Source organism: Eleutherodactylus coqui, chromosome 9 (genome assembly GCF_035609145.1).
Source record: "Eleutherodactylus coqui strain aEleCoq1 chromosome 9, aEleCoq1.hap1, whole genome shotgun sequence".
Classification (NCBI taxonomy): Eukaryota; Metazoa; Chordata; class Amphibia; order Anura; family Eleutherodactylidae; genus Eleutherodactylus; species Eleutherodactylus coqui.
In genome coordinates this window covers 9,645,960-9,670,308 of record NC_089845.1, presented here as the reverse complement: position 1 = coordinate 9,670,308, position 24,349 = coordinate 9,645,960, and the positions used below count along the sequence as shown (strand labels likewise).

At 50.8% G+C, this 24,349-nt stretch overlaps 1 protein-coding gene across 1 annotated transcript in view; it reads right to left on the bottom strand.

The window, feature by feature from the left end:
• LOC136578919 (telethonin-like) overlaps positions 1 to 5,099 on the bottom strand; it is a 54,805-nt gene extending 49,706 nt beyond the window's left edge. The window contains exon 1 of the mRNA XM_066579109.1: positions 5,068 to 5,099. The gene's annotated coding sequence lies outside the window, so the exon portion shown is untranslated. The remainder of the gene's footprint in view (positions 1 to 5,067) is intronic.
• Positions 5,100 to 24,349: the final 19,250 nt, after the last annotated feature.

The window sequence follows — 24,349 nt, the reverse complement described above, 5'->3', positions numbered from 1 at the left end:
AACTCAGAACAACTGCATACCATCCACAAGGAAATGGGCTATGTGAGAAAGCAAACCAAATGGTCCTCGAATTATTAAGGACCATTCCACCCAAGCAAAAAGCTCATTGGCCCACATTATGGCCAGAACTCATCTACACTATAACAATACCCCACATTGTTCCACAGGATATACCCCTTACTATCTTATGTTTGGCCGTCAAGGAAAATTGCCCGCAGATCTCAGATTAGGAATTCAAGTCTCTGACGATACCAAACCTTTACCCAAGACAGAATGGATTCAAGATCACCAGCAACGCTTAAGAGAAGCTCAAGAAATCGTTGATACACGTCTCATTGCAGTAAGAGAGAAACAAGCTAGAGACTTTAATAAAAATGCTCATGCATTAGACCTACAAGTAGGAGATAAGTATAGCTACGCAAGGAACACCGCCCAGGAAAATTGAATACAAGATGGGAACTTCAGCCCTATACTGTCATCACTATTATCCCCCATGAAAAAGGACTATATCATATAGCTCATCCAGAAGAAAGAATTTAAGTAGAACGCCGGAATCGTCTAAAGATCTGTCTAGCCCAACCTTCTTCTTCAACAGAGTCAGGTACTGAAGAAATAGGATCTGACTCAAAAACTGAAATAGTGAGAGAACCTACTATTGAATGCCCTTCTCCATTTGATTGGGAAAATCAGCTATTGTGGTACCAGAACCTCTTTGCTCTACAAGAGTGTCAACTCCCAAAACCTGTGCGAACCTAAAGCCCATGCGTGGCTGAGCTGGCAGGCAGCGGGTATTCTGAGGAGCAGCTGATCTGTACAACAGCTAGCTGGTAGATCCAGCTAGGGCTTATTCACACCTGTGTTCAGGCTTTCTATCTTTCTGTTCCGTTTTTGGAGCAGCCAGAAATAATCAGAATTTTATGGTTTTGTCCCCCCCCCCTTCCCCAAATTGTGCTGCTGACTGCATTTTAATTTCATCTCTCTGCTCCAAAAACAGAAAAATGAAGAGCTGAACGCAGACTGAATGCCAATGTGGACAAGCCCTATCACACGAGGTAAGAGCTGTGTATATACCCAATCGACCATGCCACATAAAACCAGCGGCCTGTGCCTTCCGTGGAGCGTCTTGTGGGACGAGGAAATAAATGGCCTCTAATAAAGCAGTAAATGACGACTATAAGAGCTTTTCTTAAGTCATCGTTTGTCAGCAGGATCGTAATTTGTACAGTCTTTCCTATTCGAGGCGTTGGTGGCCAGACCCTCTATATACGTATCCCTTACATCATTGCGCTTGAAGATTGTGCTTTGATGAAATCTGTGCCGAATGCAGCCGGCCAGATCAGATTCTCGCAGTGGGATGCGACCCTCCGCCCCTGCGGTGACCTGCGGCTTACCTGTCCAGCATCTTCACTCTGCTCTGTGGATGTGCCAGCTGGCGCACAGCCGCACATGCAGTGCAGACCCGGCGCGTCAGCAATGGTGTGTGAGCATGTGCGAAGTTTGCACTGAAATAGTACATGCCGCGATTTTGTTATTGCGCAAGTCTTCTGCGATCATAATCGCGTTTGTCTGCATAGGATCACATAAACCAATGCAATCCTATGGCAGCGGGCAATGGTGGAAAGTCCGCACAGAATATCGCCACAGGATTTCCGTCCATGTGCAGTCGGCCTAAATGGGCTATTATTTATGAATGTCACATTCTTGAGGAAATATTTCTACTAATTTTCTTGTGCTTTTGGATGTGCGGCCCAAGAATAGGAACGGCTCAAGGAGGTACAGCCTCCTTGAGGTCCGGTTGTACTCTATACTTATTTAGAGCAACTTAAACATAGTGTGGGTCTCTAAATATTTCGGGTAGTATGACCAGAACATGTCAACTCCCCGACCTAATAATTGTAGCAGTGGTCGGAGAGTCTTTTTGTTATTTTGGTCTGGCTTGTCTTGGTTCAAGCATTAACTGTCAGGTCCGGCGGCTCTGAGGGTCTCCGTGCCCACACTACCGGTCCTATTACCTGGGCTGCGGGGGTGCGGTGCAGAAGAGCCCCGATCCTGCTGCTGTCAGGCTCCCCACCCCAATCAGCTGCTGGGACAGGAGTTCTGAAAGCATGTAAACTGCTCAGTTTCCTCCAGGCATTACCAGTGTATGTTTGGTCTCCAGCTACACCCGGGTTACCTGCATTTGATTCCCTGTTTTGACTTGCTTGCTTCGGACCTGACTTTGACCCCTTGTACCTCGTTCTCTCTTGTTGCCAACCCGGATTGCCTGACCTGCCTTTGTGTTTGTGTGTCTACCTGTATTTGTCTGCTAGTCTGACTCCCTGCTAGTCTGTTGCCCAGTTGTCGCCCTAGGGCCTAGCCAAGGGGGGCAAGTAGGTAGAGACAGGGGTTGCGGGTATTTTCGGGGACTTCCAGTTACCCGGAACCCAACTCCCTGGCATTCACTGCTTATGGATTTCACTTAGGACCCTTCACAATTGTGTTACGGCTTTTAGTCACAATTCCATTTCCCTGTTCTGTTTTAGAAAGGGGAAAGTGACTTGTTATTTGTATAGCGCCAACTTATCCCGCAGCGCTTTCAGGTAATTAATTTATTTCGGTGGCTGTGTCACAAAAACGTAAGCTGTTTACCCCGATACGTTAAATCCTGCATGAAAGAAACACCCGCTTTCAGCTGCTATACCCAGCAGACCTCCGGGTCCAAGATGGCAACAGATCCCTGCTCTTCAATACCCCAGAGGAAGCGAGAAGACACATGCATCTGGAGGAAGCCGGGGAGCGGCGATGAGGCCGACATGCAGAGGGAACTCTGTGCCTGATCTCTATCTCAGGATAGGTAGTTGATCAGCGGGGTTCACCATTCGGAAGGCATACTGATCAGCTGATCATTGGGCCGCTGTCAGTGCATACAGCACAGTAAGCAGATAGCACTATCCGTATTGCAGTGGTATGGTTTGGTACTACAGGTAAGCTTCCATTTAATTAAATGGCAGCTGTGCATGCAGTACCAAACTGGGCCTCTACAACATGGACCGTACCATCTGCTTCCAGTGCTGTCAGCGGTACCAACGAAGATCCTAATTGGTGGTCTCCGCCAATCAAGTTGTGAAGACCTATCCTGAGAACAGATCATCAGTAGTAAAACTTGGGAACAATCCCTTTAAGGCTGATTTCACATGAGCATATTACAGGCACATTTATGTGGCCACAACATGAGCCCTGGCCTAACAGAGGGTCTGCTAACCCAAACTGCCAGCATTATAGATCCCCATGATGCTGCGGTGCGGGCGGCAGACTGAGGTCATACGAGGACACTTGCCACTATTACAGGCGCATAATTGCAGACTAACCTAATAGGACTTTTGAAAATAAATCTGCTAATGATCTGCTTCTAGCAAGTTTCCCTGTGAGAGTGTAGCGGGACACTAGCAGAGTGTAGCGGGACACTAGCAGAATGTAGCAGGACACTAGCAGAGTGCACTCTCACAGCACAAGCCTCAGCGGATTGTTGCGCCTGAATTCCGCCTCTGAAAACCATAGCAGACACCTGCGACTCAGGCCCGTTTCACACGGGTGATTGTGATAACGCCCGATTTTCTCGTGACAATATAGCAGCTTTGTTCCCGCGATTTTTGGGCATCAGCGATGCTTTTTCTTGAGAATAATCTCGCCACACGTCACCGCCGCCCACAAAGAAATCACATGATTTTTTTATCGGGGAAGTCAATAGGAAAGTCAAAACGCATTGCATCGCACGAAAATTGCAAGTTGGTGCTTTGCGATGCGATAAACAAGGAGGCTCCATAGGGAAACATGGGAGATAAAGAATAGCGCAGCACAGAAGCAGAGCGGGCTGACATTTTTTTTTCTCACAACGCATGAGTAAAAACATCACTAATGTGAAGGAAACCACTGAAAAGCCCGGGTCACACAAACATGCGTTTTCTCGCGTGATTTTGTCACCAGCTTGACACCGCCCTGATCCACGGATTGCTGCTGCAGGTTTTCCATAGACTCACATCCGGATTCACCCTATAAATGTATCTGTGCAAATCATATTGGAACTTCCAGACTTGGGTCTTGCCAATTCACAGGGCTAAACGCTCATGTGAACCCGCAGCAAAATACGTGGCCTTGGCTTCCTACACACGGGCGAACACAATATTGGGCCATGAAACACAGCCCGATATTGCGCTCGGGAACGAGCGATGTACCCGCGGATGCCTCGCTTCGCTGAAGTTGCGATCCCCTCGTGTCAGTTTCCTGCGCGATAGCGGATCAGAAGTGTTTCCCATTGATTTCAATGGGAAACTTCACATCGCACTCACATGCTCATCGCACGGCATGCAGGACATTAAAGGTCCCATTGAAATTAATGGATGATGCATTCCAAGCAACACGAAAAGTTAGAACATACATCACTTGTGGAAATGACTCCATTCAAAAGAATGCGGTTCATATTTGTGCGTCTCGCAATGCAAAAATCTCCCCCAATCCTCTGGTCCGTAGCTGTAGGCTTCTGCCACAGATATTAAAGGCGGAATCCAAGTGGGAAGATCTGTGTGGGATTGTGCTGTGTGAATGTATCTTCACGTGGTATCAGCGCACTTGTTAGTGTAGGTCATGTTAGTGCTGCTCGCATTGACGGACGTGTGTGAACAGCTGCCTATGCGACATGTAAGGATGAGCCGCTCCGATACAGAAAGGCCCTCATTCTGATCAACAGAACGAGACCCATTTAGGAAGCAAATCTTGACTGTTTTCTTTGTGTATTTGGTCAGTGAGCCACCAGAATACATCAACCATTAAGAATCAAGTTGCAACATAGCACTGCAGTGCCTCGTGGCATCATAAACACGCGGCGAGCTGAATAGATATTCTTCAAAAATGCTTTCATAATTAAAGCAGTCATTAGCATATATCAATTTCAAATTTAACATGCCTATTAAATCTGATAGCTGAAAAGAATCGATTTTCCCGCGTTTGATTAAAGGTCACTGAGGAGTCCTTGGTCAGAAGAATGCTAGTCCTAAAGGATCAATGTACCATAAAATTACACCCCTTGCTGACCTTTTCCTCCTAAGCTCCCTGCTGCCGCTGACTTCTCGAAGGGAGTGAATGTATTTACATTTCTTTTGATATAAATATATGTAACTTTCCCAAGGTAACTTTAGGTCAAATGCTTGACATGAAGAAACATGTCCAGATGCACACAGTGCAGGGCTGAGGCTCCATAGGAGGGTTCGCTAGACATCTGTAATGCAATCAAAGAGATTTCACCAGTTACCAGAGTCTGAGAGGGGCGCATTATTGGGATGTGAGAAGCTGGATAGTCGTATCCATGAATTGTCCCCCACCAGGGCCGTTCGGACCAGACTATTAGGAAGTGTTGGGACTAGTGGATGTGTGAGGCCACCCAAGATGACCAGGCCTAGGACACCCGCTACAGACCACAAGTAGAGAGGAGTGTCTGCCTAGACTGTTAGGAGGTGTTGGGACCAGTGGAGGGGGGCACACAAGGTGACCGGGCTCAGGACGCGCCCTACAGACCACCAGTTGAGAGGAGCATCTGACCAGACTGTTAGGAGGTGTTGGGACCAGTGGATGGGGGCACACAAGGTGACCAGGCTCAGGACCCCCCGACAGACCACCAGTAGAGAGGAGCATCTGACCAGACTGTTAGGAGGTGTTGGGACCAGTGGATGGGGGCACATAAGGTGACCGGGCTCAGGACCCCCCGACAGACCACCAGTAGAGAGGAGCGTCTGACCAGACTGTTAGGGGGTGTTGGGACCAGTGGGTGTGTGAGGGCACACAAGGTGACCAGGGTGAGGACGTCCCCTACAAAGCACCAGTAGAGAGGAGCTTCTGACCAGACTGTTAGGGGGTGTTGGGACCAGTGAATGTGTGGGGACATACAAGGGGACCGGACTCAGGACGCCCCCTACAGACCACCAGTAGAGAGCAGCGTCTGACCTGACTGTTAGGGGGTGTTGGGACCAGTGGATGGGGGCACACAAGGTGACAGAGTCTCAGAGGAGGCGCATTATTGGGATCTGAGAAGCTGGATAGTCATATCCATGAATTTCCCCCACCAGCCGTTCTGACCAGACTGTTAGGAGGTGTTGGAACCAGTGGATGTTTGAGGGCACACAAGGTGACCGGGCTCAAGACGCCCCCTACAGACCATCAGTAGAGAGGAGCATCTGATCAGACCATTAGGAGGTGTTGGGACCAGTGGATGTGTGAGGACAGACAAGGTGCCTGGGCTCAGGACCCCCTGACAGAACAGCAGTAGAGAGGAGCATCAGATCGTCCGACAAGCACCAGCAGCTCAAACTGTTTCGTTGTCCGCCATCCAGATACAGGTGGCGCCATCCTTACACCCCTGTGTCTGTCTGAACCATTTACAGGCACTTGGCTGAAGGATATTTGGCTTCACAGCCCCACACCCACCGTTGCCTCTGTTTGCAATGGTGTCCTGAACGATAAAATGAACCAAGGTTGTTTTAAGCGATGAATCTAGGTTTAGTTTGGACGCTGACGGCTAACATGTTTGTGCCTGGAGAACTAGAGGTAAACGCCTCAATCCTGCCCCCTGTATTGAGGGACAATGACAGCTCAGCGATATGTTCAGGACATCCTGCAGCCACATGTGTTCCTCTCATGGTGGCTTCCAAGAGGCAGCAGGATAATGCTCAGCCGCACACACAAGGGGGTCACAGGAAGCCCCCACAACATTGTCACACTTTCGTGGCTGCCTGGTGACCAGATTTATCACCAATAGAACATGTATGGGACCATCCTGGATGCCAACTTCCACAGCCAACATGTTTCCACGAGTCTCAGTTACAGCAAATGTGGAGCGATATGCCGCAGGATACCATACAGAAACTGTATGCCTCCATGCCCGCCTGTATCACATCTTGTATTCAAGCTTGAGGCGGTACACCAGGGTACTAGAGCCTCCGTATAAGGAGAATAAGGAATAAGGACAGTAAGTGCATATATATATATATATATATATATATATATATATATATATATATATATATATACAGTATATATATTACACAATGTGTTCCCCGAAAATAAGCCCTAGCTACACTACATGACAAATAAAAACGAAAAACAATACTCACTTAGGAGGTGCAATTCAGGTCCCTCTTGCTGGGCTGCAGCACTCCGGCAGGCTTCTGTGTAGTCCTCAGTGCTGACAGAGCATTCTCTTTCTAGTAACGGGACTTGAATACCTCGCCTCAAGCAAGAGATTGCTGTGATTGGTTAAGGAACGCAGCCCTAGCCAATCAGAGCCAGCGCTCAATGAACCAATCACAACCATTAATTGATGTCATTCACTGAATGGCTATGATTGGTTCATTGAGTGCCGGTTCTGATTGGCTGAGTGTTACCATACAGCGCGGCGCGTCGCTCCGGCGTCGGCTCCGGTGGCCTGGAGCCCTGTGTCGAGGTTATCCCAGCAGCTGTGGGCGGCGGCATGGGCGTGTCCGCCCGTAGGGTGCCGCCCGCCCTCCTCCGTTCTTCTTATACAGCAGTGGGCGGAGTTCCCTCCTCCCACTCTCCGCCCCTGGGCGGAACCTTGTGGTTAAAAGACTGGCAGTGAAGTGAGCTCATGGCCAGTTATTGGTTCTGCTAGCCTCTAGTCAGGTCTGTTCCAGTCTGTGCTAGTTGCTCGTCAGTATCCTGTCTGTTTACCTGTGAGCTCCATCTCCAGCCTTACTCTGCTTGTAAGTTTTGTTGGTTTGTTCCACCTGCCTCTTCTGTCGGCACTCTGTCCCCTGTTAGTAGTTCCATCCAGGTAGTCGCCAGGTCCCTAGCCAGCGCAGGGACCGCCGCCCAGTTGTCCGCCTGGGGTTAGCCAGGGCCGAGGCAAGTAGGCAGGGACAGTCGGGTGCGGGAAGATCAGGGCACCCCACCTGGCGCTCTGGGGGGCAGAGTGCCGTAACATAATAACTGGCCCTTAAAATACTGTTTTTCTTTTCATGGCGGCGATCAGCGCCCTTGCAAACCAGCTGCAAGACCTGGTGCCGGTGATCCGGGATTTGTCAGCTCGCATGGTGGCCCAGGAGCAGTGGGCATTGTCGCAGGAGCAGAATGCCGTTACCAGTCCCGAACCCAAGTGCCCTCTTCCCGAGGTGTTCTCTGGGGAGAGGAACAAGTTTTTCGTTTTTCAATAGGCGTGTCGCCTGTTTTTTCGGATGCGTCCCCGCTCTTCTGGCTCGGAGGTCCAGAGGGTCGGGCTCATAATGTCCCTGCTGCGGGGCTCTGCCCAGACTTGGGCCTTTTCCATTCCCGAGGGTTCCCCCTCCCTGCATTCGGTGGACTCCTTTTTTCAGGAACTCGGGGGCATCTTCGATGAACCGGACAGAGTGGGGTTGGCGGTTTCACGGTTGCTGGCGCTGCATCAGGGGTCGCTTTGTGTGGAGGATTATTGCTCCAGTTTCAGACGCTATGCGGGTGATACTGCATGGAACGATAGCGCCCTGAAAGACGTTTTTATGCAAGGTCTCTCGGACGCGGTCAAAGAACTGTTGATCTCCCATCCCGTTCCCGGGTCCTTAAAGGAGGCTATGGAGTTAGCAGTGAAGGCAGATAGGAGGCTCAGGGCTGGGAAGCAAGATAGACCGACCCATAGAGTCAGGGAGGTCATTTGTCCTGTTCCCTCCCCGTCCCTACCAGTCTCTGTTCCCGAACCTATGGAACTGGACCTGCTGGACCCCGAGGAGCGACGCCGGATTCGGTTATTACATCATCTCTGTCTCTACTGCGGGAAAGCTGGACATCGGGTGATAACCTGCCCCCGGAGGCCTCAGCGTCCACAGTCTGAATCGGCAGAAAGACTTCCAGTCCTAGGCGATTGCAGGGAGGGTCGCCTAGGACCTCAGGTACGTCCTAGACTTCTGATACCCTGTCAGGTTAGATTCCGGAACTTCTCCCGCCTAGGGCAGGCGTTTATTGATTCCGGAGCAGCTGCTAACCTGATAAGCATGCGTCTCGTTGAGCCCCTGAGGGCTGAATTTGTGGCGCTAAAGACGCCAATTCGTTTTGCTAGCATTGATGCTACTCCTCTTGCTTCGGGCTTGGTACGATGGAGGACCCCAGTGTTACAACTCACGGTGGGGGGTCGCCATTCGGAAGGTCTATCGTTCCTGGTAATGGAGAAAATGTCGGTAGACATGATTCTAGGGATGCCGTGGCTGGCGTTGCACAACCCCCAATTCGATTGGGCCACTGGGGAGCTAACCCAGTGGGGGCCATCCTGCCATAGCCATCACGCTTCCCTTCCTCCCTGCCCAGTCGATACCGCACTCAGTCCCCGAGGTCTCACTTACCTTCAAACCCCGTCCGCCCGCCCTGCTGCTGATGTCGCCACCGATGCCCTGCATAGGGGACGGAAGAAAGGGGTGGGGTCTCGTATGCAGTTGCGTTGTGAGGAGAGTCTGTCGGTATTTGAGCCGTACAGGGTGGGACAGAAGGGGTACCGGTCCTCTGGAAATCGCAAAAGGAGGGGTCGCAGGGGGTTCCATAAGTCGTTGTCGAAACCTGTTGTCTCTTCGGGGATGCCCACCTCCGGTCCCCCGCCGCCCACCCTGGTCTGTGATGAAGTTGAACACGAGGCTCAGGAGATCCCGGATTCCCGCCGGGGTACAGGAACCTTACAATATTTGGGGCCCCGGAAGAGTTTTTTGGAGTATGATAGCTCAGATGACAGTGATTTTAAAATTGGAGTTGCCTCATATTTTGAAGACAGCGTCATTGGGAGCGAGGATGGGACAAGAGATAGTGGTGAACGTTCGGGCATTGACTCGGAAGACGACCTGAAACACGACGATATGTCAACGGTTGGTCCTGAAGAAGATGTAGAAAGGAGAGCCCCTGAAGGAAATGGGGCAGCCACAGGCTACCGAAGTCATGGACCTGAGGATCAGTCCATGGTGACCGCTCGGGAGGGTCACATTCTCGGGTTGGTACAGCGTTTTCACAGCCGTTTTTTGGATAAGCCTGGTCGAGTTTCCGGGGGCCCGGAGGTCCCCCGTCAGAGGGGGGGTAATGTTACCATACAGCGCGGCGCGTCGCTCCGGCGTCGGCTCCGGTGGCCTGGAGCCCTGTGTCGAGGTTATCCCAGCAGCTGTGGGCGGCGGCATGGGCGTGTCCGCCCGTAGGGTGCCGCCCGCCCTCCTCCGTTCTTCTTATACAGCAGTGGGCGGAGTTCCCTCCTCCCACTCTCCGCCCCTGGGCGGAACCTTGTGGTTAAAAGACTGGCAGTGAAGTGAGCTCATGGCCAGTTATTGGTTCTGCTAGCCTCTAGTCAGGTCTGTTCCAGTCTGTGCTAGTTGCTCGTCAGTATCCTGTCTGTTTACCTGTGAGCTCCATCTCCAGCCTTACTCTGCTTGTAAGTTTTGTTGGTTTGTTCCACCTGCCTCTTCTGTCGGCACTCTGTCCCCTGTTAGTAGTTCCATCCAGGTAGTCGCCAGGTCCCTAGCCAGCGCAGGGACCGCCGCCCAGTTGTCCGCCTGGGGTTAGCCAGGGCCGAGGCAAGTAGGCAGGGACAGTCGGGTGCGGGAAGATCAGGGCACCCCACCTGGCGCTCTGGGGGGCAGAGTGCCGTAACATAATAACTGGCCCTTAAAATACTGTTTTTCTTTTCATGGCGGCGATCAGCGCCCTTGCAAACCAGCTGCAAGACCTGGTGCCGGTGATCCGGGATTTGTCAGCTCGCATGGTGGCCCAGGAGCAGTGGGCATTGTCGCAGGAGCAGAATGCCGTTACCAGTCCCGAACCCAAGTGCCCTCTTCCCGAGGTGTTCTCTGGGGAGAGGAACAAGTTTTTCGTTTTTCAACAGGCGTGTCGCCTGTTTTTTCGGATGCGTCCCCGCTCTTCTGGCTCGGAGGTCCAGAGGGTCGGGCTCATAATGTCCCTGCTGCGGGGCTCTGCCCAGACTTGGGCCTTTTCCATTCCCGAGGGTTCCCCCTCCCTGCATTCGGTGGACTCCTTTTTTCAGGAACTCGGGGGCATCTTCGATGAACCGGACAGAGTGGGGTTGGCGGTTTCACGGTTGCTGGCGCTGCATCAGGGGTCGCTTTGTGTGGAGGATTATTGCTCCAGTTTCAGACGCTATGCGGGTGATACTGCATGGAACGATAGCGCCCTGAAAGACGTTTTTATGCAAGGTCTCTCGGACGCGGTCAAAGAACTGTTGATCTCCCATCCCGTTCCCGGGTCCTTAAAGGAGGCTATGGAGTTAGCAGTGAAGGCAGATAGGAGGCTCAGGGCTGGGAAGCAAGATAGACCGACCCATAGAGTCAGGGAGGTCATTTGTCCTGTTCCCTCCCCGTCCCTACCAGTCTCTGTTCCCGAACCTATGGAACTGGACCTGCTGGACCCCGAGGAGCGACGCCGGATTCGGTTATTACATCATCTCTGTCTCTACTGCGGGAAAGCTGGACATCGGGTGATAACCTGCCCCCGGAGGCCTCAGCGTCCACAGTCTGAATCGGCAGAAAGACTTCCAGTCCTAGGCGATTGCAGGGAGGGTCGCCTAGGACCTCAGGTACGTCCTAGACTTCTGATACCCTGTCAGGTTAGATTCCGGAACTTCTCCCGCCTAGGGCAGGCGTTTATTGATTCCGGAGCAGCTGCTAACCTGATAAGCATGCGTCTCGTTGAGCCCCTGAGGGCTGAATTTGTGGCGCTAAAGACGCCAATTCGTTTTGCTAGCATTGATGCTACTCCTCTTGCTTCGGGCTTGGTACGATGGAGGACCCCAGTGTTACAACTCACGGTGGGGGGTCGCCATTCGGAAGGTCTATCGTTCCTGGTAATGGAGAAAATGTCGGTAGACATGATTCTAGGGATGCCGTGGCTGGCGTTGCACAACCCCCAATTCGATTGGGCCACTGGGGAGCTAACCCAGTGGGGGCCATCCTGCCATAGCCATCACGCTTCCCTTCCTCCCTGCCCAGTCGATACCGCACTCAGTCCCCGAGGTCTCACTTACCTTCAAACCCCGTCCGCCCGCCCTGCTGCTGATGTCGCCACCGATGCCCTGCATAGGGGACGGAAGAAAGGGGTGGGGTCTCGTATGCAGTTGCGTTGTGAGGAGAGTCTGTCGGTATTTGAGCCGTACAGGGTGGGACAGAAGGGGTACCGGTCCTCTGGAAATCGCAAAAGGAGGGGTCGCAGGGGGTTCCATAAGTCGTTGTCGAAACCTGTTGTCTCTTCGGGGATGCCCACCTCCGGTCCCCCGCCGCCCACCCTGGTCTGTGATGAAGTTGAACACGAGGCTCAGGAGATCCCGGATTCCCGCCGGGGTACAGGAACCTTACAATATTTGGGGCCCCGGAAGAGTTTTTTGGAGTATGATAGCTCAGATGACAGTGATTTTAAAATTGGAGTTGCCTCATATTTTGAAGACAGCGTCATTGGGAGCGAGGATGGGACAAGAGATAGTGGTGAACGTTCGGGCATTGACTCGGAAGACGACCTGAAACACGACGATATGTCAACGGTTGGTCCTGAAGAAGATGTAGAAAGGAGAGCCCCTGAAGGAAATGGGGCAGCCACAGGCTACCGAAGTCATGGACCTGAGGATCAGTCCATGGTGACCGCTCGGGAGGGTCACATTCTCGGGTTGGTACAGCGTTTTCACAGCCGTTTTTTGGATAAGCCTGGTCGAGTTTCCGGGGGCCCGGAGGTCCCCCGTCAGAGGGGGGGTAATGTTACCATACAGCGCGGCGCGTCGCTCCGGCGTCGGCTCCGGTGGCCTGGAGCCCTGTGTCGAGGTTATCCCAGCAGCTGTGGGCGGCGGCATGGGCGTGTCCGCCCGTAGGGTGCCGCCCGCCCTCCTCCGTTCTTCTTATACAGCAGTGGGCGGAGTTCCCTCCTCCCACTCTCCGCCCCTGGGCGGAACCTTGTGGTTAAAAGACTGGCAGTGAAGTGAGCTCATGGCCAGTTATTGGTTCTGCTAGCCTCTAGTCAGGTCTGTTCCAGTCTGTGCTAGTTGCTCGTCAGTATCCTGTCTGTTTACCTGTGAGCTCCATCTCCAGCCTTACTCTGCTTGTAAGTTTTGTTGGTTTGTTCCACCTGCCTCTTCTGTCGGCACTCTGTCCCCTGTTAGTAGTTCCATCCAGGTAGTCGCCAGGTCCCTAGCCAGCGCAGGGACCGCCGCCCAGTTGTCCGCCTGGGGTTAGCCAGGGCCGAGGCAAGTAGGCAGGGACAGTCGGGTGCGGGAAGATCAGGGCACCCCACCTGGCGCTCTGGGGGGCAGAGTGCCGTAACATAATAACTGGCCCTTAAAATACTGTTTTTCTTTTCATGGCGGCGATCAGCGCCCTTGCAAACCAGCTGCAAGACCTGGTGCCGGTGATCCGGGATTTGTCAGCTCGCATGGTGGCCCAGGAGCAGTGGGCATTGTCGCAGGAGCAGAATGCCGTTACCAGTCCCGAACCCAAGTGCCCTCTTCCCGAGGTGTTCTCTGGGGAGAGGAACAAGTTTTTCGTTTTTCAACAGGCGTGTCGCCTGTTTTTTCGGATGCGTCCCCGCTCTTCTGGCTCGGAGGTCCAGAGGGTCGGGCTCATAATGTCCCTGCTGCGGGGCTCTGCCCAGACTTGGGCCTTTTCCATTCCCGAGGGTTCCCCCTCCCTGCATTCGGTGGACTCCTTTTTTCAGGAACTCGGGGGCATCTTCGATGAACCGGACAGAGTGGGGTTGGCGGTTTCACGGTTGCTGGCGCTGCATCAGGGGTCGCTTTGTGTGGAGGATTATTGCTCCAGTTTCAGACGCTATGCGGGTGATACTGCATGGAACGATAGCGCCCTGAAAGACGTTTTTATGCAAGGTCTCTCGGACGCGGTCAAAGAACTGTTGATCTCCCATCCCGTTCCCGGGTCCTTAAAGGAGGCTATGGAGTTAGCAGTGAAGGCAGATAGGAGGCTCAGGGCTGGGAAGCAAGATAGACCGACCCATAGAGTCAGGGAGGTCATTTGTCCTGTTCCCTCCCCGTCCCTACCAGTCTCTGTTCCCGAACCTATGGAACTGGACCTGCTGGACCCCGAGGAGCGACGCCGGATTCGGTTATTACATCATCTCTGTCTCTACTGCGGGAAAGCTGGACATCGGGTGATAACCTGCCCCCGGAGGCCTCAGCGTCCACAGTCTGAATCGGCAGAAAGACTTCCAGTCCTAGGCGATTGCAGGGAGGGTCGCCTAGGACCTCAGGTACGTCCTAGACTTCTGATACCCTGTCAGGTTAGATTCCGGAACTTCTCCCGCCTAGGGCAGGCGTTTATTGATTCCGGAGCAGCTGCTAACCTGATAAGCATGCGTCTCGTTGAGCCCCTGAGGGCTGAATTTGTGGCGCTAAAGACGCCAATTCGTTTTGCTAGCATTGATGCTACTCCTCTTGCTTCGGGCTTGGTACGATGGAGGACCCCAGTGTTACAACTCACGGTGGGGGGTCGCCATTCGGAAGGTCTATCGTTCCTGGTAATGGAGAAAATGTCGGTAGACATGATTCTAGGGATGCCGTGGCTGGCGTTGCACAACCCCCAATTCGATTGGGCCACTGGGGAGCTAACCCAGTGGGGGCCATCCTGCCATAGCCATCACGCTTCCCTTCCTCCCTGCCCAGTCGATACCGCACTCAGTCCCCGAGGTCTCACTTACCTTCAAACCCCGTCCGCCCGCCCTGCTGCTGATGTCGCCACCGATGCCCTGCATAGGGGACGGAAGAAAGGGGTGGGGTCTCGTATGCAGTTGCGTTGTGAGGAGAGTCTGTCGGTATTTGAGCCGTACAGGGTGGGACAGAAGGGGTACCGGTCCTCTGGAAATCGCAAAAGGAGGGGTCGCAGGGGGTTCCATAAGTCGTTGTCGAAACCTGTTGTCTCTTCGGGGATGCCCACCTCCGGTCCCCCGCCGCCCACCCTGGTCTGTGATGAAGTTGAACACGAGGCTCAGGAGATCCCGGATTCCCGCCGGGGTACAGGAACCTTACAATATTTGGGGCCCCGGAAGAGTTTTTTGGAGTATGATAGCTCAGATGACAGTGATTTTAAAATTGGAGTTGCCTCATATTTTGAAGACAGCGTCATTGGGAGCGAGGATGGGACAAGAGATAGTGGTGAACGTTCGGGCATTGACTCGGAAGACGACCTGAAACACGACGATATGTCAACGGTTGGTCCTGAAGAAGATGTAGAAAGGAGAGCCCCTGAAGGAAATGGGGCAGCCACAGGCTACCGAAGTCATGGACCTGAGGATCAGTCCATGGTGACCGCTCGGGAGGGTCACATTCTCGGGTTGGTACAGCGTTTTCACAGCCGTTTTTTGGATAAGCCTGGTCGAGTTTCCGGGGGCCCGGAGGTCCCCCGTCAGAGGGGGGGTAATGTTACCATACAGCGCGGCGCGTCGCTCCGGCGTCGGCTCCGGTGGCCTGGAGCCCTGTGTCGAGGTTATCCCAGCAGCTGTGGGCGGCGGCATGGGCGTGTCCGCCCGTAGGGTGCCGCCCGCCCTCCTCCGTTCTTCTTATACAGCAGTGGGCGGAGTTCCCTCCTCCCACTCTCCGCCCCTGGGCGGAACCTTGTGGTTAAAAGACTGGCAGTGAAGTGAGCTCATGGCCAGTTATTGGTTCTGCTAGCCTCTAGTCAGGTCTGTTCCAGTCTGTGCTAGTTGCTCGTCAGTATCCTGTCTGTTTACCTGTGAGCTCCATCTCCAGCCTTACTCTGCTTGTAAGTTTTGTTGGTTTGTTCCACCTGCCTCTTCTGTCGGCACTCTGTCCCCTGTTAGTAGTTCCATCCAGGTAGTCGCCAGGTCCCTAGCCAGCGCAGGGACCGCCGCCCAGTTGTCCGCCTGGGGTTAGCCAGGGCCGAGGCAAGTAGGCAGGGACAGTCGGGTGCGGGAAGATCAGGGCACCCCACCTGGCGCTCTGGGGGGCAGAGTGCCGTAACACTGAGGCTGCATTCCTGAACCAATCACAGCAATCTCTTGCTGGAGGCGGGGTATTGTTGCACCTTGACGCCACCGAAAGCTAGGGGTTTGACAGGGCTTAGATGGAAGAACGCCCTCTGTCACGCCCCTAGCTCCCAATTAGCTGGTGACCCAGCACAGCTTAGAGCCGGAGAGAAGCGTGGAAGGAGTTTGTGCTTGGATGGAGCGTTAGAGGTAGTTTAACAGTTAGGCTTACATTATTAGCTGAAAATCCTTCCATGTGAGTGCTGGCCACCATTAACATGGAAGCATTTACACCTAATAATTTAAAGGGGTTGTCCCGCGCCGAAACGGTTTTTTTTTTTTATTCAATAGGCCCCCCGTTGGGCGCGAGACAAACCCAATGCATGTGTTAAAAAAAAAAACGTTTAGTACTTACCCGAATCCCCGCGCTGCGGCGACTTCTTCCTTACCTTACTAAGATGGCCGCCGGGATCTTCATCCACGATGCACCGCGGGTCTTCTCCCATGGTGCACCGTGGGCTCTGTGCGGTCCATTGCCGATTCCAGCCTCTTGATTGGCTGGAATCGGCACATGTGACGGGGCGGAGCTACGGGGACCAGCTCTCCGGCACGAGCGGCCCCATTCACCAGGGAGAAGACCGGACTGCGCAAGCGCGTCTAATCGGGCGATTAGACGCTGAAATTAGACAGCACCATGGAGACGAGGACGCTAGCAACGGAACAGGTAAGTGAATAACTTCTGTATGGCTCATAATTAATGCACGATGTACATTACAAAGTGCATTAATATGGCCATACAGAAGTGTATAACCCCACTTGCTTTCGCCAGACAACCCCTTTAAGCCTAACAGTTTAAGTAAACCTAACCCTCCATCCCTGGCAAAAGTCATTGCATGCTCCCAGGACCTTGCTAGCCGTGTCCCCTGCAGTCACAACCCCAGTCTCCCGTCCCCTGCCGCCGCTGCCGACAGGGACCTTGACGCTCGGTTCACCTAATGTCCCCTGCACTTTAAAGCACCCCCCCCCCCATACCCCCGGCTGCCGTGCCTGCCGGCACCTCAGCAACTAAGGCAGAAAGTGGGGGTGAGTGGCAGAATTGGGAGAGAACAGGAGCTGATGGCAGAAAGGGGAGAGAGCAGGAGCCGATAGCAGAAAGAGGAGAAAGCAAGAGCCGATGGCAGAAAGGGGGGAGAGCAGGAGCCGATGGCAGAAAGGAGAGAGCAGGAGCCGATGGCAGAAAGGGGAGAGAGCAGTAGAAAGGGGAGACAGCAGGAGCCGATGGCAGACAGTGCAGAGAGCAGCAGAAAGGGGAGAGAGCAGGAGCTGATGGCAGAAAGGGGAGAGAGCAGGAGCCAATGGCAGAAAAGGGAGAGAGCAGGAGTCGATTGCAGAAAGAGGAGAAAGCAGGAGCCGATGGCACAAAAGGGCAGAGAGCAGCAGAAAGGAGAGAGAGCAGGAGCCGATCGCAGAAAGGGGAGAGAGCAGGAGCCGAGCACAATCCACAGCGCTGGGGTTACTCACCGGCCGACGGGTACAATTCTCTGCAGCTTATCAGAAGACACAGCAGCGGAGTGGTGAGTGGTGAGTGCAGCCAATCAGCCACTAAAGGCATGACCTGGCTGTTAAGCTCCCCAACACTTGCCTACACCAACCACATCCGGTCAAGGTACAACAGTACCAGGGTATTCAAGCCCCGCTACAAGGACGGGAATGCTCTGTCAGCACTGAGGACTACACAGAAGACTGCCGGAGTGCTGCAGCCTAGCGTGAGGGACCCGTACACTGCCTGCTAGGTGAGTATTAAGACACCCCACAAAAATAAGATACTGTGCCTCTTTTGGGGCAAAAATTAATATAAGACAAGGTCTTATTTTCGGGGAAACAATGTATATATACACACTCCTTCTAGGGCAGTGGTGGCGAACCTATGGCACACATGCCAGAGGCAGCACGCAGAGCACTCACTGATGGCATGTGTCGCCGTCGGCCGCTCACTACGTTAGTGAATACTGGCAGGTTCTGTGGCTCCCCTGCCGGTATTCACTCAGCAGCACTGACTGATTGTGATGTCAGTGTGCAGCCGGGATCATCCTCCCCCTCCCCTGATGTCTCCTCTTAGATTCTGCGAGAGCAGGGGGAGGAGGCATCCGGCAGCACATACTGACATCACACAGTGCACCTGGGATCAGCACCAGCAGCAGGGCCGAGCAAGGGAGCAGTGGCGCTTCCACAAGGAGGAGGGGGTAAGTATATGCATCTAAGGGGGGCACTATTACTCCTAGGGCTACTGTGGGATGTCACTATTACTACTGAGGGCCACTGTGGGATGCCACTATTACTACTGGGGCCACTGTGAATTGTCACTAGGCTTTTTTTATCGCTGCGTTTTTTTTTCCACGCGATTGTCAATGGGACTTTCTAATGTTAAAAACGCAACGCAATGCAACTGCGTTTTTGGTGCATTGCATTGCGTTTTTAACATTAGTAAGTCCCATTGACAATCGCGTTAAAAAAACGCAGCGATAAAAAAAGGCTAGTGGACAGGAGCCCTTACTGCTGGGGCTGCTGTGGGATGTCACTGCTACCGCTGGGGTCACTGTGGGATGTCACTGTTACTGCTGGGGCTGCTGTGGGGAGGTCACTTACTGCTGGGGCCACTGTGGAGGGGTCACTTGCCGCTGGGACCGCTGTGGGGGAGGGAGTCACTTGACGCTAGGGTCTCTGTGGGGGAGGGGAGTCACTTAACGCTGGGGCCACTGTGGGGGTGTCATTTACTGCTGGGGCTGCTGTGGGGGTGTGAGGGTATATGTATATATTGCCATATGTTTTTTATGCTTTATACCTATATGCAAGTTCTATTCAATTCCAAATGAGAAAAAACTTATATGTCGCCTAACATCAGATATTCCAAAGGCCTTGCAAGGCGAAGACAAAATGTATCTTGAACAAAATGTATTTTAAACACAGCAAAGAAGAATCGGACGAAGGACGCGTACTTGGCTGTTTTCCCGGAGGCGCCAGTATTAAGATAACGACTGTTCAACTATGCATCTGAACTTTCACTGTCTCAGGCCGGAAATCCGGACTTCCCATATATGGTTATGAGCCCATCACCCATTCCTGGTGATGAGACAAAGGGTATAAGATCTCATGTAATCTGTAATAAAGCGCAAAGCACAGCCATGTCCCCGTGTGAGGAACGATACCAGACCTCCGTGTGGTGTTTTCTTCTTACCGCCGGCAGCGGGGCAAGTGGGGTGGGCCTGATTGGTGCTGTACTTAGAATATTACCCTGACAAATGGCGCAACCAACTGGGGCGACAAAACCGGAGCTTACAACACATTCCACCCGGATCCACGCCGCGGAGAAGCCGTCCTGCTGCAAACCGAGCCTGATCAACTCACAGAACTCCAGGTAAGACCAGCATATATTTATGTTGTGTTTTACGTTGAGTCTTGCCGCGGGACTGACTATCTGTGGTTTGTGACCGGACGGGTTGGGTTAAGAGTTCTACACAGTAACTCGTGTGGGCTCCGGGTTTGCCGTCATGGACCACTGACCGTGATATGCGCACTAATCGCTCACCCAGAAACTAGTCTGTAGTCTATTTGTACTTTGAAGTCCATGGTGTTTTAACGATAGTGAAGGTTGTTTGTTGTATTTAGTCTCACAGGAGAAGGGACCCTCGGTTGTTTTCCCAGTACATAAGGGACTAACAATTTGAAAATTAAGAAGGATGCATGCTGAGAGGGATGCATTTTGTGAGACAGGTTTCATAAGAGAAGGGACCCTCGGTTGTTTTGCCATATATATATATCCCAGGCTGACGATTTGATTTAAGAGGGATGCATTTTATGAGACAGGCTTCATAGGGGAAGGGATTCTCGGTTGTTTTGCCTTGTATATGGGGCTAACGATTTGATTTCAGAGAGATGCATTCTGTGAGGCTGGTTCCATAAGAGAAGAGACCTTCGGTTGTTTTGCCAGTTTATAAGGGCCTGACAATTTGGAATTAAGAAGGATACATTCTATGGAGCGTGTTATTATTATCATTGTTGTTCTAATATGCGTAAGACCTTATTAAAGAAGACAGAGCCCCTGAAGGGCTGCCGCCGTGCGGATGAATTGGTGGAGGAGAGTTGCAATCTGTAGAATGTAAGAAAACTTATGAAAATGTGTGACATCGACCCGCACGGTAGATTACAAAAATGGTGTCTGGGAGGAGGTTTTTAGGACCGAGAGGTGCCTTGGTAGACCAAGGGTTGCTAGAAAGTGCTGAAGTAACAAGCAAAGGCGAGCAGAAGGTTATAAAACATGTGATTTGTTGGCAAAGAGAGAGGGAAAGGTGTATAATATGTATAATCCATACTAGGTGGATATATGTGTGTATATATGTATATACTGTATGTGCAAATAGTTAACTGAGCTTGCTTTTAGAAGAGAAGGTTTTGTTGACATGTAGCTGCAGTCTGTGTAAGCTTTTCAAGGTCAAGAAGATAACAAAGCGAGAGAAAATGCAATAATAACCCTGGATAATATCTTTGCTTGCTGTAAAGGAATGAAGGCTTGAAATGAATTTAATTAATTATACTGTCTTAGTAGGCCGGAAATATAGCAATTTCTAAGGTATATTCTTACTTATACAGGGATTGAAAATGAAGAACATGTTGCGCTGTATTTATGAGTTCAAATGCAGGGCTGTGCAGTCAGTGAATGCATATTCAGAGATTTATTTTGAAAAGGTGGGGGCTTTCAGACTTCACGTTTTGTTCAGGGTCAAATACAGAGAAAGAAAGACAAGGGGGGCTGAAAAATACCCACGCATTCTAAAACACTTCAGCGTTTAATATAACATATAATAGCTTAAGTAAATAAGAAAGATAGAATGTCTCAGTCACTCAGCAAACTTTTTTTTCACATAATTTGTCAAAGATAGCGCTCATTCACAATCTCATGTCAATAGAATCATGTACTTTATAACATTATAGCACTCACCTCAATGTTTTTCAACTGATGTATGTATGTTTGTCAAACTTTTTTGTCTGTGCATCTGCATGTACTGGGACACCTTCAATGGGGGGTGACGGAGCAAAGTTGAGAGCATGGATGGATGAGAGTTAGTGACCCGTGTTTGGGCTGTGGTGAGTGTGTGATGTAGGTAATGACTGGGGATAAAAGTCCCCCCCATGCATGGGACTTTGCTTGGTTGTGATGTGGATGCTTGGACTGTTAAGCTGAAATGAGCTGTGAAAAAAGACGCACGGAGCCAATATCGAAGGGGTGGAGCTAGATGATGTAATAGTACGTAATGTTTCATCCCTCTTCTCGACAAGGGAGGGGGTGAGGATCTTGAGTAGCTAGTAAAAGTTTTTTTTTTTTTTTTCTCTCTCTCAAATTTGATAAGACATTGCAGGCAGGAACAGACTAATAATGAATTTGCTTAAAGGATCTCACATTTCAAATATGAATAGGTGTTTGTAGATTATTCTGCCCCGATGTATCTCATGTCTGTTATTGGTGCTAACATCTTACAGGCCTTATCTGCATCCATCAAATCTTTTATAATGTTGTACTAACTTAAACCCGGCTACTATTCTTCCAATTGAGTACCCTGGTTTAAAGGGGGGGAGGAGAAGGCATAGGTGATCTAGGTATTGCAAGTCAGCCATTTTTAAATTTTTACATTTTTTGCAACAAGATTCTAATCTTTTTGAAATAGAATACCAGCCTGATTGCCTAGCATTGATGCAACAAGAAAATTTAAGTTTTAAAAAGTTAATAAAGCCCTTGTTAATAATGCATATTTTGAGTTGTTTTTTATAGCTGGTACCCAGGGTGATTGACGACTCCACACTGGATATACAGTGGTCACACAACAAGATGTCCTAAAAGCAGAATGCCTCCGCATGTCGCAGTACAAGAAGCGGAACTAAAAGCCCTCGCTGAGGCGTGTAGAGTGGAGGAAGGTAAGACGGTAAACATTTACACTGACTCCCGGTATGCATTTGGCATAGCTCATGATTACGGCCCAACATGGAAGGCCAGACAGTTTTTTACCTCAGCAGGACAGCCAATTAAAAATGATGCAGCGGTCTCATGGAGGCTCTACTTCTACCTGACAAAGTGGAAAGCTCACACCAATTCCTACACCGGAGAAGCAAGAGGCAATGCCATCACAGGCCACACAGCAAAGGCAGCGGCCCTCAAGCCGTGGAAGAAAAGAAGAATTTAACAATAACCTTGGACTTTGATAATAACTTTGGACTTTGATAAAAACTTGGACTTTGATAATAACTTTGGACTTTGATAAAAACTTGGACTTTGATAAAAACTTTGAACTTTGATATACTAAGGACTTTACAGTTACAAGCCAGCAAGGAAGAAAAGGAAAAATGGACTAAAAAGGGACGGCGTATGGCGAGCAGTCAACAGCACTTGCCTACCACGGTCCCTGTGCCTCATGATGGCCCAGCTGACGCACGGAAAGACGCACCACTCAAAGCAGTAATGATGTCGATGCTTGAACGAGGACGGGTGGCTCCTGGGTTTTCTGTAGCTGCTGCATCATTTGTCCAATTTTGCATGATCTTTGCCGTCAGCAACAGGGCAGAAGTAAATTTGCCACATAACACTTGCCAGGGCCACTCTACCCATTTCAGAGATTGCAAATTGGCTACACTCAGCTCCTACTTGTTGGGAAGCATGAATATGTGCTTGTTGTTGTTGATGTTTTTCAGGTTGGAGACCTACCCTGTTACCAAAGTAAACAAGCAGGTAACCGCACAGAAGCTCATGAATGAGGTAATCTGCAGATATGGGGCACCGGAAGTGATTGAGTCAAACAAAGGTAAACACTTCACAGGTGAAATAATGCAACACATCATGTCTGCTTTAGGTATATCCCAGGCTTTTCACACACCCTACCGTCCGCGGAGTAGGGGGAAAATAGATACAAAAGGCAATGAAGAAAATGGTCAAATCTTGAATTGAGTGTCTCCCATTAGTTTTTCTTTTTCTTAGGAGGGTACATGCCACAGTAGCTGAGTTTGGGGAATGATTTTCTTGTTAATTTTGTCATAGGCCTCTCCAAGGAATTGTCAATAATGCATTCTGCAGTCTCTGCTTTCCTCCCAGGTCCTACAGATGAGTGTCACAATCTAAAACCAGGTGACAGGGTCTATGTGAAAAAGTTTGAGAGAGAGACCCGGTTTAAAGGTTCCTACCAGATGTTGCTTACCACCCCAAATGCAGTCAAGCTCGAAGGAAAGCCCACTTGGATCCACACTTCGCACTGCAAAACGGCCCTGTATATCCTTTACATGCTATAATGTGGTACAATTCCTCTAACACACACCTTTGACTACTGTACACTAGCCCCCTGTTTCAGAACAAATTAATACAATCAAATGTGCAATATGGAGACTACACTGAGGGTGAGAATCCAACACCGCATCGTGCTAAGAGAGACGTTGACGCTCCAGGTGGTAACTTTGATCCACATGTATACATAGATGCAATAGGAGTGCCAAGGGGGGTGCCAGATGAATTTAATTCTAGAGATCAGGTTAAAGCAGGTTTTGATTTCTTATTTGCTATTGTCACTGTTAATAATAATGTAGATTGGATGTATTATATCTATTACAATCAGCAGAGGTTTGTAAACTACACCAGGGATGCTTTGAAAGGGTTAGCTGACCAGTTAGGGCCCACTGCATCCATGGCGTTCCAAAATAGAGTGGCCCTGGATATGATTTTAGCAGAAAGAGGTTGGGTATGTAACTTCCTGTATGTGTATTATCCCTTTGATCAAAGAGAGTATGAGTAAGGGACTGGATAATGTGACACCAAAATTTCCCTTGTTTGAAAAAGATGAAGAGCCAGTTCCGATAATGCCAACCACGTATGTTACCAGAAGAATGGAGAAATGTACTAGTACTGCGCCTGTCCCGATCTCCTAAGATGGATTGTCAGTGGAATTCCCATATGCCTAGGGACAGTGCAGAAGACCTTATGTTCCGGCGAGGGCACACCCTGCGGGGTGTTAACTTGTACAGATAGAGGGTATGGATGCCCGGAAATAAGCCCAGGGAATCCATGGCCTCCTTCTGAGGTGAGGTGGGGATCCCCCCTCCTAGGAGTAGGGACTTACGGGCAAGTGGAGAAACCCTGACGCAAGCGAGAGGCGACCGAGGAAGAGTGCAAGGCCTGGTACTTGATCTCCATATAAGTTTTTTAGGGGGGTTTGTGAGGGTATATGTATATATTGCCATATGTTTTTTATGCTTTATACCTATATGCAAGTTCTATTCAATTCCAAATGAGAAAAAACTTATATGTCGCCTAACATCAGATATTCCAAAGGCCTTGCAAGGCGAAGACAAA